The sequence below is a fragment of the Leptodactylus fuscus genome, chromosome 1 (genome assembly GCF_031893055.1).
Source record: "Leptodactylus fuscus isolate aLepFus1 chromosome 1, aLepFus1.hap2, whole genome shotgun sequence".
Lineage (NCBI taxonomy): Eukaryota > Metazoa > Chordata > Amphibia > Anura > Leptodactylidae > Leptodactylus > Leptodactylus fuscus.
The window spans coordinates 321,519,698-321,536,697 of NC_134265.1; the positions used below are offsets into that span (position 1 = coordinate 321,519,698).

General features: G+C 39.1%; 1 protein-coding gene across 7 annotated transcripts in view; it reads left to right on the plus strand.

Annotated features, from left to right (window-relative positions):
* The window catches only part of PCDH7 (protocadherin 7), a 739,914-nt gene that overhangs the window by 586,251 nt on the left and 136,663 nt on the right, over positions 1 to 17,000 (plus strand). The gene's annotated exons all lie outside the window — the stretch shown is intronic.

The window sequence follows — 17,000 nt, forward strand, 5'->3', positions numbered from 1 at the left end:
AAAGCGTGTATTGGCCATACTTGTTTATATGTCTTCTTTTACATCAATGCAATCTTTGATCATGAAACAAAATCCTTCTTCTATCTGCACAAATGGCCCATGGAGCATTCCAGTCTAGAAAAACAGTTACCATTGGATATGTCTTAAATAGAGATGAGCGAGTAGTACTCGATCGAGTAGGTGTTCGATCAAACACTACTAGCTGTTCGAAGTTAAGATTCAATGCAGAACCAGCGTTGATTGGCAGAATGCTATACATTGCCAATCAACGCTGGTTCTTCTCTTACCTTTAGAAGTCTTCTCCCTGTGCAGCGCTCACGCGTCCTCTTCCGGCTTTGCATTCACTCTGCCAGGCATCGGGCCTGGGCAGAGCCGACTGCGCATGTCCACTTGTAGTACGGGCATGCACTGTCGGCTCTGCCCAGGCCCGATGCCTAGCAGAGTGAATTCAAGGCTGGAAGAGGACGCGGGGATGCTGCGCAGGGAGAAGAATCCAGCCCGACCCTCACTCATGGACTTGGTAAGTAGAATTTGATTGAATGTTGCCTACCCCTGAAACGAGCATTTCCCCCCATAGACTATAATGGGGTTTGAAACCCGTTCGAACAGTCGAAGAGTGTGCGGTTGTTCGAATCGGATTTCGAACCCCGAACATTTTAGTGTTCGCTCATCTCTTGTCTTAAACATAAAGGCATTGTGTAAGTTTTAGATTCTGGTGATATCTGATTCTTCTCCACTCTCGTATATCATTTTATAAGGTCTAAAGAGCTTCATTGGAGGAACCAAATCCCAAATGGCTTATAAGGGTTTAAGTCTACACTCATATTCTGAGGCACTAGTACTGTATTATTTATTACCCAAATTGTCCAAAATTGGGCTTTCACCAACAAAAAAAAAAATAATTTATTTCATACATTTTAGCCCCCAAAATTTCATTTTTTAACATTGGAACTCCTGAAAAATGGAGTTTCTATCTCTTCACTAGAGATTCCAAAGCCAGCTTCTTTTTGGGTATATAAAACATTTCTCAAAGGAGTAATCCAGGATTAGAAAGCATGGCTTCTTTTTTTCAGAAAGAGCTTCACTTCCTCTTATCAGGAAGTGACGTCGCATTCCTTGGTCATATGGCCATGTAGCAGCTCAGTCCTATTCATTTGGGACTAGTCGTCGTCAATGGACTGATAATGTGTTTGTACATGTGAAAGTTATGCTGGTGGCCATGTAATTCTTTCGCAACACATAGCAAGGGCATTAATATATTTTTAAATATTCAGTCTTTAAGGGGGTTGTCCAGGATTTTCTATGGCCTATATATAAATATCTGATCAGTGGAGGACCAACAGTTGCCTCCTTTCTTAAAACTATTGCTGGAAATAGATACTCTCTACCTTTTACTGGCGAGGCAACTTTATTTCAGATCAGCTCCAACCAGAGGGAGTTGAGCTTCAGTAACATCTAGCCGCTATACAGTGTACAGAGCTATGCACTGTATAGCATGGGGACCAGGTGGAGCCCAATAGCTGATCCAGGCTGTCAGCCTCCATCCAATCAGATATTTATAGCCTTAGGAAGGGCTGATAAAAAAAATCCTGAGCATCCCCTTTAAATTTTATTGGTAACATTTCACTATTACGATTTAATTAAATGAAGGTTTAGATTTAAGAATATACAAAAATGTAGCAAAATCATAGTCAAGACTCGAATCTCCTGTGTCCAAATGCAAAATCTATAACAAGGCCTACCAATTCGTTTTCACTATGTATACTACTAGTCTCCTTATGTCTGGGGCTTCTAAACTTTTAGACTTCAGGGCTTGGTGTATCCTTGTTACAAAACAACCGAATATTTGCTTAAAGCAAGGCTGTCAGGAGATTCACGCTGCCTGAACCACAGACTCTCCTGTAACAAACAACTATGTTTTACTCTAAAACACTGTGACATTTCAGAGAAAACATATTTTAACAGTGATCTGGAAATGGGAAGAAATATCTCAGGGGTGGTTCCTGCCAACTTCTCCCTGGCAGGCTCTGCTTGATTGACGGACTCTCTGTACTTACGTAAAGTAGAGCCCTGTCAATCAGGACGAGCTAGGTGGGGAAGAGCCAGAGGGGAGTTGTCCCCGGGATACCTTTCTCCATTCCCAGATCGTTTATCAACTACGGTTTCCCTAAAGCGTTGGTTTTTTTTTGGAGCTTGTCGGGATTTCATGCTGCCACGGTCCCTTTAATGTGAAAAGGGACGATCAACAAGGACAATGATATAGACAGAAACTTTCTTTTGTCCCCAGAAATAAGTGACTTGGCACTTCCTCGCCTGAATATGTGTCACGCAGTACAACTCGAGCATTTGCATAGACAAAACTCCTTCCCCGTAATCTGAATAGGTGCTCTGACAAGGACATAGAAGGATATGGGTAAATAAAAAGCTTGACTGACAAACTCTCCCTATTCAGCTGCCATTAAAATGTATTTTGTAATTAATTCCTAAAGACACAAAAGCAGCCGGGTAATTGCTTTTAGAAGCGGAATGTTTATTTAACAAAGCCAATTATATTCCGATCTTTAGAAAAGGTAGTTCCTTCTGCGGGCTACGGGTGACATTTTTTATGTATAGATTCCGGTCGACTATTCCTAGGCATTCTAAATCAATATAATATATGCATAGCACGTGTACCTAGTAAGGGTTAACACATATATGCTTCATCCCGAACGTCTACCGGTAGCGTTAGTTATGGATTTTGTAGCTGTGTTCCTTAGGCTGTTCTTTAGAGCTGGAACGTAATGATATATTGAAGTCTTTTTTTATTTTTTTGCCTTTTTTTGCTTTTTTTTTCATTATTTTGGAGTAAGAAAGAACCGAACATGGGAAAGACTGTATTTTAGAAATAAGATGAGGATCATAACACTATAGACTTCGCAATGGCTGACATACCAGTCAATTTATTAGCCAAGGAAAATATGGTACACTTCCAGAAAGATTTAATTTATTGAGATTGTCACACCGCCTGGTTCAATTAAAGGTCACCATTATTCAATTTTATGCATGTAGCTACTTCTTATAAGTTATTGCTCCGTCTTGAATGTTTCAGCCTAGTAATAGTAGCGGCACGAGCAGAAAACAGTTCAGTGCGGGGCATATATACAGAATGACAGCGGTTTTTTTCTTGTTGGCTTAGGAGAAGATATATGGTGTTTGTATTTTAATCTTCTATCGAGAGTACGGACCTTGAACTTGTAAATGGGCTACAAGGCTGGTGATATTTAAAGACACATTATAGGAAGAAAATGTACATTTGTTACGTTTATAGGGCCCAATTTGGTGAAGCAAATTAAAGGTCACATTTCTGAAGCAGATTAGGTTGGACGTTGTTCCGAGCTTCTGTATACCAACAGCTCTCACATCAAGCCAATACAGATATACTTGTCATAGGCATAATGACTAATTCATTGGTATGATTGGACTAGTATACAAGGATGATTAAAAAGCTTTAGGCAAAAGTTTTAGGCAGGGTGGAAAATGAAAAATAAATGTATTAATAGTTTATTTTTGTCAATTAATAATAATAATGAAATTAATGAACAAAAAAGATGTCTGAATTATATCAATATTTGGTGGGAACCCCATTGAATGGAGGAGTCCTGGAAGTGATGATATGATCCCGCAGAGCCCTGATCTCAACATCATCCAGTCTGTCTGGGATTACATGAATAGACGGAAGGATTGGAGCAAGCCTGCATCTACAGAAAATCTGGGATTAGTTCTCCAAGGGGGAATTCATACGTTGTAAAGTGGAGCACAATCTGGCACATATACGTCAGCAGTTTGCGTGCTCAAAAAGATCCCACTGATTTCAATGGGAGTTACGAGTGTATACGGCATGTAATTTTGCGCAAAACTAGATAAATTATTAGCAATTCTATTTTTGAAAACATTCTTAACTTGCAGCTTTATTTCTGTGTCTGCTTAAAACTTTTTCACATTATTATATGTTTGGTGTAAATGAGCTTAGAGATATTGATAGACCACTATAGGGCCACATTTTGTAGACCATAGATTCACAATTGTGCTATACAGAGTTCTGTATTAAAGGGGTTGTCCAGTTTCCAAAAATGATCTGCTAATACATCCACTGTTCCCTTTTGCAGCCTTTTCTTACCTTTATTTTACTTGCTGCTCCTTGTATCACTGTTATTTACATGCAATGAATATGTAGACAAACTACATTTCCCAGGATTCATCTGTCTGCTCTCACTTTCTGTTTGCTGCCATGGGAAGGGGGTTAGTGAGCTTGCAAATGAAACATCACAGCATCATATGACCTCGGGTGAGCGGGTGATATATTACCTGTAATTTCATTGCAGAGGAGACTAGAGAAGGGATAAGAGAATGAGAGCAGACAGATGAATCATGGGAAATGTAGTTTATCCACAGATTCACTGCATGTAAATAGCAGTGATACAAGGAGCAGCAAGTAAAATAAAGCCGAGGAAAGCTGCACTAGAGAACAGTGAGTATTTAGCAGTGTGTGTATTTGCAGATCATTTTTGGAAGCTGGACAACCCCGATAAAGATTTTCTTTGATAGTCAGTATATAGTGAATATTTTTGAGAACGCTGGTGTATTTTCCAGATGAAATGAACTTCACATCTATCAACTGAACCCAGAAACTTACTGTTCATTGTGACTACATTATCAGCACTGTTTGGCAGTGTCATTCTACATTAAGTTGTCAGACAATGGTATTGATAAAGATTCACAAGCTAAGGCAATACTAATCTATAGGATTAAAGGATAGCATTACTTTAGCATGTGCTATAATGGGCAGTACATTCCCAACTACAGTAAATCAATTGGCTCTTCTGCCAGTTCTCCAAGTGAATTCAATAGGAATCAAAGGGGCACGCTCGCTAGACCTCCATTAATCCCTTGTCGTAGCGATCCATAGAAAACTTACAGAAGTTCACTGATCTTTAGCAGTTATAGCTCCTAAAGGAACATAAACTAGGACACTAAAAGTACAAGAAATATTGCTGCCCCCTCTGATTCTTAGTTTGCAGAATTTCACAAGATACTGACCAAACAATTTTCTATTAATCCGGCAGAGAACACAAGGGTTAATTTTCTGCTAATTTGGTCCATCTTGGACTGGTGGCTAGTGAGAGGGGTGGGTTTGGCAAATAAGACTATAAAGTCTTTTTTACAGCTGCAGGTAGGGCATAGTGTCTTCTTCTGCCAGTTGTCTTACAGTCAGACGCTATGCGAAGAAGGCAAGTACATGAAACACAAAGAGACTTCTTTATATATTTTTCAGTTTTAGTTGTTATAACAGATAAAATACGACCAAGAGACACAAGGAGATGAAAAGGATGAGATTGGGATGACTATATATTACAACAATATTATCTTTTTACAACCTAAATGAAGGGACTTGCCAGACCACAAATGGAGACTTCATACTGATGACCTATCCAAAGGATAGATCATCAGTATCTGATCGGTGGGGTCCGACACCCGAGCCCTGCACAGATGGTGCCAGAAATTGGTGCAGTAGATGGGGAGAGCATGAAGGCTGCTCCTTTTCAAGTAATAGGTGCGGTGCTGTAGCCACATCCACTGTGTAGAGGGTATAGCGGTGGTTTGGGGGAATTCAGCTACAATTACTTAAATAAGAGCAACCTGTACATGCTGTACATCAAATGCACCTGACCCTAGGATGTTTTTCCATTCAAGAAAAGACCCTCCTTGAACTTGCTCAATGTATCGACCACATCACCATATCCTGTGGCAATGAGTTCCATAGTCTCACTGCTCTTACACTAATGAATCTCTGTCTATGTTGCTGGTGAAATGTTCTCTTCTCTAGACACAGAATGTCGCTGTCCCCAGTCAAGGAGTAAAAAAAATCATTAGAATGTTCCTTGTGCTGTCCCTTCACGTATTTGTACATTGTTGTTAGGTCTTCCTGTAGACGTCTTTTTATAAACTGAACAATCCCCAATTTACTAATCTGTCTCTGTACTCCAATCCACCCATTCCCCCAAATTTCTTGGTTGCCCTTCTCTGCACTCTTTCTAGTTCAGTTATGTGCTTTTTGTACACTGGGACCCAAAATTCTGTACAGAAGTCTCTGTGTGGCCATACTAGTGATTTGTATAGAGGGATAACTATATTCTTGTTATGAACATCTATACCTCTTTTGATTTTCATATATTAAACTTCATTTGCCAAGTTTCTGCCCTTGATTTCGACTTCCCTAGATCCCCCCATACAATTCTACTATCCTTCTCCGGTTTCAGATTGTCAATAAGTTATTGGCCTGAGGGATTTACAACCATCTTTGCACAATTGAACTATTGTGGACTTGTGGATAGATAAGGTGTAAAGATAGCTAGATAGATAGCTAGATAGATAGATAGATAGATAGATAGATAGATAGATAGACAAGCTTTGATTAAACAGAACATTCTTGCAGTCTCTCGTATCTGAGAACTGCATTTAATAGAAGAGTATCCCAAGAATGGATTTAACTTTAGTTAATAAAAAAAAAATTCTATAATACAACACATAAAGGAGGTTGTGGGAAAGCAGACAACCTTTGTAGCTAAAACATCGTCTATTTTTTTCTGTTATTTCCAAACATATTCTCAGTATTGTGTCTTTGTATTGATTCAGACTTCATGTTCTCGCTGTGTGTACGACAGACTGAACAGATGCATGAATATGGTTGAAGGGCTGTATACATCCTCAAACATCTCAGACACTAGATTCAACAAATAAATGACGTGTATTAGCTATTGCACTCTCCACAGCTCTTTTATGTTTTGTAGAGAAAGCTTCAGTGCTCCTAGCAACCTTTCGCTTTCACCGATCTTTGTTGACTGAATAGCTGACCTAGCAACAATCTACATCTATTTTTAGCGCATTTATTATTAAGGTTGGAGAGACCTGGAGTTAAACGATCCTGTGTATTAACTAAGCAAATAAATTCCCTGGTTCTGAGACCTAATGAGGCATGATATAATAGAAAATTAACTATATATATATATATATATATATATATATATATATATATGTATATATATATATATATATATATATATATATATATATATATATTGTACATAGTGTAACATTCAGATGAACAAAGCTGAATAAATATATTAAAGGCGCTTACTTCCTATTCTAACCAGGAAACTGTAGTAATAATTGTCAAAGGGAGTCTAATGTAATAAGTCAGGGGTTTAATAGACTCAATCCCTTACAAGAACAACAAATCGAGCTGATTTGGAAGAACAGCGATTATTCATTGAAGAACAGATTACGCGTTTCGGGGTGAGAGGACAGTGGAGAGACACGGAGGCAAGCAGTGGGCGGCAGCTCAGAGTCACACTGAGATTTCCAGGAAGACAACAAAGGCTTTACACGGGTACAAGCAGCTGCCACCCTTCTAGATCTGATGAAGGGGTGAGCTCATATCCTAAATACCCCAAAACGCGTAATTTGTTCTTCAATAAATTATCGCTGTTCTTCCAAATCAGCTCAATTTGTTGTTCTTGTAAGGGATTGAGCGCTGACCAGGAATTTTTTGTACTGTGAATCCATTGGATACCTGCCAGTTTACCAACAGCTTGTCCGTTCGCGACAGCTGTACTCTCCAGGTGAAGGCGAACCTTGTAGACGGTCACCAAGCCATGGAATTATCATCATTCCAATACCGTAAAGGTCCTTTTCAGAGGATCTGATATTTTAGAAGAGAATTACCAGACACTAGAGATGAGCGAACACTAAAATGTTCGGGGTTCGAAATCCGATTCGAACAGCCGCACACTGTTCGACTGTTCGAACGGGTTTCGAATCCCATTATTGTCTATGGGGGAAAAAATGCTTGTTTCAGGGGTACGCAACATTCGATCAAATTCTACTTACCAAGTCCATGAGTGAGGGTCAGGCTGGATTCTTCTCCCTGTGCAGCGTCCCCGTGTCCTCTTCCGGCCTTGAATTCACTCTTCTAGGCATCGGGCCTGGGAAGAGCTGACTGCGCATGCCCGCACTACAAGCGGACATGCGCAGTCAGCTCTGCCCAGGCCCGATGCCTGGCAGAGTGAAGGAAGAGCCGGAAGACGCTGCGGGGACGCTGCACGGAGAAGACTTCTAAAGGTAGGAGAAGAACCAGCGTTGATTGGCCGACTGTATAGCATTCTGCCAATCAACGATGGTTCTGCATCGAATCTTAACTTCGAACAGCTAGTAGCACTCGATCGAATACGAGTATTTCGGATATCGTAGTATTCGATCGAACACCTACTCAATCGAGTACTACTCGCTCATCTCTACCAGACACCCAACTCTCCAGCAACCAGTGTGAATTCCCGCTACAAAGGAAGCGCAGATACCCTTTAATTTTTATCCTCCCAGCACTCAGAAACCTGGGAGAGGTATACCGGGATTCCGGCACTCTGCCTGTCACCTTCTCACACAATATACAAGAAAAGTACAATGGCCCTGACTCAAATGCCCTGCTTTTAATACTTTAGCTTTCATTTGGCCGTTATAAAACATATATTGTGTCTTGTCATGTTCAATTTGTATGTACATCTTAGTGTATTGCTCTTGGGACGTATGGAAAACCTAAAACAAGCCAATACTAAGTCTCTTTTTAACAGACACTGACGAGAATTATAAAAATAACTTGAAAAACAAAAATTTCCATACAAATAATGTAAACTTGTTTAAGCCACTTCTGAATGTTTGTTTACCCTCTGAAGAACACTTGTATTCTGGATTTGTTCTACTTTATAACTGACTTGAGAATTACCTGAAAGCATGCCAAAAACTCATTGATCCCACTGTGTATGGTAGAACAACAACATTAATAAGGAAAACACAAGGTCTGTAGAAGTAGAAAAATAGGGCCACTTTAAAGAGCAATTTCACCCACACTGCGATTTATTCACGGTCATGCATGGCTGGTATGGTACCTGGAGTTTTGCCATGCTTCGTATACACACATTTGTTGCTTCCTCTTATTGTTCTTGGTTCGACATAGCCCAAGATGTCCGGCCACAGAAGACCGACTTTGAAAAACAACAGTGTTGCAATTTTGTCTCAGAAGATGTTTACGTTATAAGTGTCTATATGCAGTCACCTAGTGGTTGTGTTGAGAAATGCAGGCTGCCAATAGCAAATTGTGATTTTGTATAGGTTTTGTATCAGGAAAAATTAAAGTCCTTAACCAAGTTAGAGATAAGTTATGGTTGGTCATTCATGTCCAGGAAGGAGGAGAACCGAGGGTTTTTTGGGTCTTGTATAAAGGTTATAAACACACTGCTCCGAATTTATTGTTTGTGCCTACAATATGTATTGCTCCCATGTATAAATAGGATTGGGTAGAATTGTTTTGTATGAATCATAGCACATATCTCATCTACTTGACATCCATGTGGGCTGCATGTTTGCCTGTGGGCATTATCAGACATAGAGATGTGACGCCTTGACGTTGACATACTGTACATTTTACCCTACTTGTTTTTGCGAACAGAAAAATCAATTGATGTTATGGATGACTCACCACAACGTATAGTAGGTGACATTGATACCCCAAACAAAGCAAGCCATATAATCTAATCAGAAATGCAGATTTCCCTGTAGTTAGCGCAGAATATTCTCTTATATGAAATAACTCAAAAGTACCCCAGCAGAGAGAGATATATACATGAGATATTAAAGTCATACATTATGTTGAAATATCCTGAAATATTTATAAATTTTCTAAGAAATTTAAATTCAGTTTTATTCCCTTAGGAGGCATGAGATCCAATAACATTATTCAACTGCAGTCACATTGCAATGGACCAGAGATTCTACAGTTAACTCTTTGCAAGTAGTAAATCTTAATATTTCCTGTATCATCTTATGTAATATATAAGTGTTTGTGTGACATACAGACACAACGTGAAACTCCTGGCGCCCCATTAAAATACGCAACGGGTCCACCACTTATTATATACTATTAATACTGGTATAGCTACGCCCTTAGTCTACAGAGTGAATTCTTAGCTATGGTCGTATAGAATAAATCATGCTATATTGTATAATCATGTTCTATTAATGTAAACACATACACATGGTATATAAAAACACAGATTGTACTAAATTGTCTTTTGTAAATCATTATGTATTAATCTAATATTTTTACAATGCATTACATCAGTACTGTGTATAGCGTCCAATAGCAAAAGGAAAGTTCCAAGCAGAAACTACACAATGCACAAAAAACAAGAGTGGATCAATGGAGTACTTATCTGACCAAACGGGTGCTGAAATAGTCAGTCTTGGGGCACACTGAAGATATAAGTCCCAAATATAAGGCCTCATGGTCTTCAGCTATGCCTGCTTTTAACACTTACAGTATAGTAGTTGGAAGTTCGGATCATGTCGCCACTGTTTCTTGTGTATTATAATTGTGTATAGTGTAGTGCAGACAGGGCTCTGTCCATGTGTTAAACTCATATAAAATGAATTACATACAGGGTTACAGTATTATAATATTAGGACATACAAGGACATATAAAACAATGATATTTTTATTTTTAATAAATAAATTTAAATGAAAAAAAGCCACACAATAAAGTATGTGCTTAAGAAAATAAAGAAGTAACACTCAAAGTGACACTTGAGCACTTTTTTAGCTATGCAAGGTAGTCTTTGAAGTAGATTCACAACCTGCTGTGTTGATACTGTCACCCATGTATAGTACCTGTGCCTATGTCTAGTACATGTACCCATTCATACTACCTGTACCCATGTCTATTTTCTGTTTCTGCAAATCTCTATTGAGTTGGTTACTATATAGCTACTAATCAAATAAAGCTGTTAACTTTAAAAAAATAGTAATCTGACCATGGTGCCCATATTGAGAGGGGGGGGGGGGGACTATGGGCAGTATGCAGGGGGGGGCATAGGTAGCAGATAATATAAAAGGCAGAGGAGGAACAGGGACGCACATGAGCAAAAGAACTGGGACAGTAATTTAATGAATCTGCCATCACATGATAGTTTTCAGTAGTATCTACAGGGAATTTTGAGAGACCTCCTTCTTACACAGCAACCCATGATAGACAAAGCAGGTCACACTCTGATCATGGGACTTACTGAAGAAGGTTAAATGGGCTCTATCATTGGTAAAACCCATTTTTAACTAAACATATACTTGCATAGCCTTTAGAAAGGCTATTCCACACCTATCTTTTGTATGTTAAATCCCTCAGTAGTTTTGAATGAGCCCGCTTTTATTCATATGCTAATTAGCCTCCAGCGAGCACTGTCTGTTGTGTACATCAGAGGCTACTGCTGCTGCTGATGGCTCATCTCCCTGCTCTCACATATAGCAGAGGGTGCTCGCTGAGACTTCCAGGTGCACGCTGGAGGCTATTTAGCATATGAATAAAAGCAAGCTCATTCAAAAACTACTGAGGGGAGTAACATACAAAAGGTAGGTGTGGAATAGCCTTTCTAAAGGCTATGCAAGTATGTGTTTAGTTAGACATGAGTTTTACCAATGATATAGCTCCTTTAAAGCTGGATAGGGAAGTCACTTGTAGAAGACAACTATAGCTGTTGTGAATGGTGTTTCAGATAATATAATATTTTAAAAGACACTAGAATGTCCCTTTAACCCAGTAATCCCCACCACTCATATTCCCATGATCTCACCATTCGGTACCTCCCACTTGACACAGGAATTCTGATTACTCAATGAATCAATGGAGACAGTGGTGATGTTACGATACTTGTATTAAACAACTGGAATTCGGTGGCCAGATGGAATAAGCCAGGAACAGTTAAGTATTGAAGAGTAGTAGTCAGGGATGAATCTTGAAGTGTAGATTGCAAGGGTAATACAGTAAGGAGTAGAAACAGTCTGGGAAAGACAGTTCTGAGGAGCAGGAGACTGGAAGAAGTCACAATACTCGAGCAAAGGCTGTACTGCCTCATGGGTATTAGTAGGCCCAAACAGGAAACAAGATGGCTTTACATTGGCAAAGATCAATCATCTTTGTTAAAGGCAATTCCTAGGATGAACACAGAAGCCTCCAGAGGTGAGGAGTGGAAGTGCAACACAATAGTATAGAGTGAAAGCAACAGCGGCCACTGGTGGTAGACTAGCGAAATACTCCAGGATCCTGACAGGTGATCTGCCTCAGCCACTGATTCGCTGAGTGGTTCCATTACTGTGTTGAGAGTGGCAAGGAAGTAGAGGGCAACATATGACCTGAAAAGCATTGGAACAGAAGCCCTTAGATATTATTTTATTAATTTTTTAGTTGTTTTTTTTTTATTTCAAATTGCTTTAGAGACAAACCCTTTAAACTTCATCTTGTCCTTTACCACCAGTTATCTATTTGGAAGCAGATTAACGTTAAACTACGGTGTTTTATTGGTGCACCATGTGAATACTTTCATGTACGGTAGAGGTGTCTGGTAAACTTTTGAAAGTTGAAATACAAGAGTCACAGCTCATTGGTTTGACAGAATAAGCATTGGCTGAAGCAAAGCAGATAAAGATTTTGCAGTGTATCATTAGGGTTACGCACGACTGATGTTGAACAACTCTTCTTGTGTATTACACCATTTATTTATGTGTTTGTTTTAAGTGACCCGGATCAAACGTATTCATGTCTTGCTGCTCATTAATACTTAATGCTTTCTTATCTCACATTTATCTTAAATGAAATGAGTTAATGTTTGCTTATGTTACTATTTAGAGCCAATAACAATGTTTCCTTTGTAATATATCTGCTCACAGAGGACACACGTAGACATGTCATGAAGGGACAGTATTCTCTAGAGCCAAAGATTAATTCAGATCCAAGCTTCAGAGAGAATGCTGCCAAGTTTAGTGATTAAAGTGCTGGCTTTGAATTATTATTCTGTGTACTATCCACCAGGGATAGATCTGCTTTACTACTAAACTTATTGGAGTTCAGTGTTAATGACTTTGTAATGATTCTTTGTTAATTTTTAAGGCTCTAACAATCAAAATGTATCTTAGCAGACTTTTGACTTGCAACATTTCAATTTTGTCTGCTTTGGTGATGGACTTTGGTATAATATTCATATATTTAATAGACAATTTAGAATATCTAAAAATTGTTTAGAGATCTTAGGATGTGATTAGATAATATTGTACATTCCAATAGAAAATGTATTTAAAGTATAATACAAGAACAGGAAAGTCATACACTTAACTTTAAAAAGACACCAAACAGTGGGTGTTTCGGAATTTCAAGTTTTTTTTATTATATTCACAGTTTATCACCAAATTAAAGGGGTTCTCCATACAAAAATGGACAACCCTTTTAACGTTTAACTCAGCTGGATGCAGTGAAAAAAATAAAAAAATGCATACTCACCTGTCCCCATTGCTCCGGTGTCCTCTCGTGTTTCTTGGTTCTTCTGCTCTGGTGGCATCACCCAGGTCTCTTCTAGAGTTCAGCTTATTGGCCTCAGTGGTCACAGGACCATTGAGACCAATGAGCGGCGTCAGCAGGCCTCAGCAAGAGAACCAGTGATGGCACAGGTAGTGACATTGCAGGCCCATCACTGATTGGCGACTTCAGCGGAACTCTGGGAGATACCATAGGAGCAAAAGAACTGGGAGAAACAGGACGACAGCTCCCTTAGCCGATTTAAACGTTGAATGGGTTGTCCATTTTTACCTACCATTCCATAATTATTTAATAATTATGTATTTAATGTAAACATTTCCCTAATATACATAAGACCCATGGTGTTTTTATCAGTTATGGATTACATCTACATCAGAGCCTCCATCTCAGAGTCCATATGAAATAACTGACAACAATTTTTAGTATGTTGCACTTTTTTGCCCCTCCCCCTCATAACGGGCACAATACCCAAAAAGATATAATGGATAACCGACCACCATTATATTCATTTAAATCTGTTGGGTTCCATTGGTGTCCATTATTAGATCCATTTTCAGTGTTTTTCTGTTCTTCAGTTCCTATGACAGCACAGAAGAATGGAAAGAACAATGCATATATGAACTTAGCCTTAAAGTAGTATCTACTGCTTCATATGATTTATCTATTTTTCTTACTTATATAGCACAAACATATTCTGAAGCACTTTACAGATATTGTCATTGCTCACTTCCCCAAGATGGGCTTACAATCTAAAGTCCCTATCTGTATGTCTTTAAATTGTGGAAGGAAACTGGAGAACCTTGAAGAAACCCAAGGAGAACATATAAACTCTATGCAGATGTTGTCCTTGGCTGGATTCGAACCCAGGACTCTTAATTGCACATACTGTAAGGATACAAACTTATTATTCCCTGCACTCCATTCAAGCATTGGAAAGACACTTGGGCTTATTTGCACAACATTTTGCATTTTCACACAGCTCATTCAAGTTTCAAAAAGTGGATGTTGTGGCCTGTGGACCATATTTATCAAATTCAACAGTCTCGAAAATTAACTTAATTTCACTGCAGTAGTGGACAACAGGAGGAAAAACATCTCAGGACAGAAATATTACACTAGGTTCACACCTACACCTGAGTTCCCATTCTTCAGATCCACTTGGGGTCACAAAGAACAGGAACCAATCCACTTAAAAAGAGAATATAACAGACTATAACTTTGTTAGGTCACCCATATGAGTATACATTAAAGGTGCCTATATGCTTTTAAAGGGATTCTATCATTAGAATCCCTTTTTGAACTAAGAACACGTAGGAATAGCCTTAAGAAAGGCTATTCTTCTCATACCTTTACTATTCTGATCCACGCTGACATTACGGTGTTATTTAGTTTTTTCTCTGCATGCAAATGAGTCTTCATAAAGCACAGGGGGTGTTCACCTTTGCTCAAAAATCACAAATCAAAAAGCCCTTAGCTGTTCAAAGACTCTCCAGTGACGCCTCCATGTTCTTATTTCAACCACCTCTTCGCCACGTCATCAGCCAAAGGAGCCGCCTGCACATGTCCATCGGTAATCTTCCAGTGGCTGAACAGACCCTTGTGTAAGAGGCCACAGGTAAATGGCCAACGGACATGCGCAGTCGGACTTTCAGCTGAAAACACGGCTGAAGAGGCGGTCGGGAGAAGAAAATGGAGACGTCACTGGAGAGTCTTTGAGCAAAACAAAATGCTCCCTGTGCTTTCTGAAGACTCATTTGCATACGGCGAAAAAACAAAATAACACCGGAATGCCGGTGCGGATCAGAATAATAAAGGTAGGAGAAGAATAGCCTTTCTTAGGGTGCATTCACACTGAGCATACGCTCAGCTCATTCTGAACGTAAAACATGTTCAGAATGAGTGCGTACAAAGCAGATCGCATTCATTTCTATGGGAGCCGGCATACGTGCGCTCCCCATTGAAATGAATGGGAGGCTTTTTTCTCCTATTGCTTTCAATGTAATATGCGCGTTTGATGGTGGAAACCAAAAAAAGTTGAGATATGTCGGAGGGTAAAAATATGGAATCAGATAGGAACAACAAAGAAAAAACATCTTTTACTGACAAACTATAATATATGATATTTCTTCAAATATCTTCAAACATACAGAAATAAATAAACCAATACATGTAGGAAAAATCGCACCTAATTACACCTATTCCTTATAGGAAAAAGAAAAGGAAAAAACACCCCCTTCCCCCATATACGCTTCAGTTGACAAGAGCTGTCTGCGGTTGAAAGCCTAGACGACAAGTAGAGATAAGAAATATAGCTGCCTCAACCAAAACCACAAGCTTTATTAAAAAAGAAAAAAATATATATATTTCTCTACAGTAACATAAAAGTAACAGGAAAGATAAAGGTGGGATCGGAATTTACAAGTGTCAGAGAGCTCTATAGAAGGCTGAAGCCAGTTTAGAGCTTCTGAGTGATTTATTATGTCAAAATCTGTAGCTACATCCACACGGATTAAAGTACAAGGGTAAACAGTGTCAAATCGGATAAGAGTGGTATTATTAACACACTAAAGTAAAATCTAGTGATTTCTCTCAAGTAAAAAAAAAGTTAATAAAACTTCCTTAAAGGAATGATAGCTGCCTCAGTATAAACCTTAAATGTCTACTCTAAAAACCAAAATATCAATTTTGAGGTTTGTTTAAAAATATAGTGTAATAATTCCAGGGTATTACAGATGCCAGGCAGTGGATGGAAGGCACGGACCTAGATTTGGGATGTTGGCATTGGAAAAAGAATTGAAGATATTTTTTTACAAGCAAAAAATTAATGTAATAAAAGGAGTGTTTGCAAATTTTACTGGGATATATCGAAATGTTGTGATCGCGAAAGTCTGTCTTCTAGAATCTGTACCAGTCTCAAGATTGAAAGTTGTTTTGACTGTATAATGGTATTCCCATCCACCCACTGTCTATAGAGCTGCCACATGGGTTCAAGTGAATAGGACTGTGTTGCATTTACTACTTATCCATTGTGCAGGGAAAAATTTGACAATGCTGCCGGGTATCCCAACAATATGCTGTCAATTCTTTTGGTTGGAAAACCTTTGAACTATAGCAGAGGTTGTTATGGAAATTATGATGTAGCTCTGTTTACCCTATGGGTTAATATTGTGATATAGTCATATAGGGCTCAGTTGACATTGGACCTAAAGGTTCAAATTGGTTCCTGCATTGCAAACATTTCATTAGCCAATATTCAGGGATGTATCTACCGGGGTAGCAGCGGTAGCGGCTGCCACAGGACCCAGGACATTAGGGGGCCTGGAATCAGTTGCTACTGCTGCAGATTTTTTTTTCAATAGGCCATTACCTGCTGCAGTAACTCCAGCAAGTAACGGCCCTATTTACTTACAGATCCTGGCTCCTGCTCACAGCCGTCGACATTTCCTCTTCTGCGGAGTCTGCTGTGAACAGGATCAGGGATCAGTAAGTGAGGCCACACGCCCGCGAACCCCACAGACACCATTATCATTATATTTGGGGATCTTTTCAGAC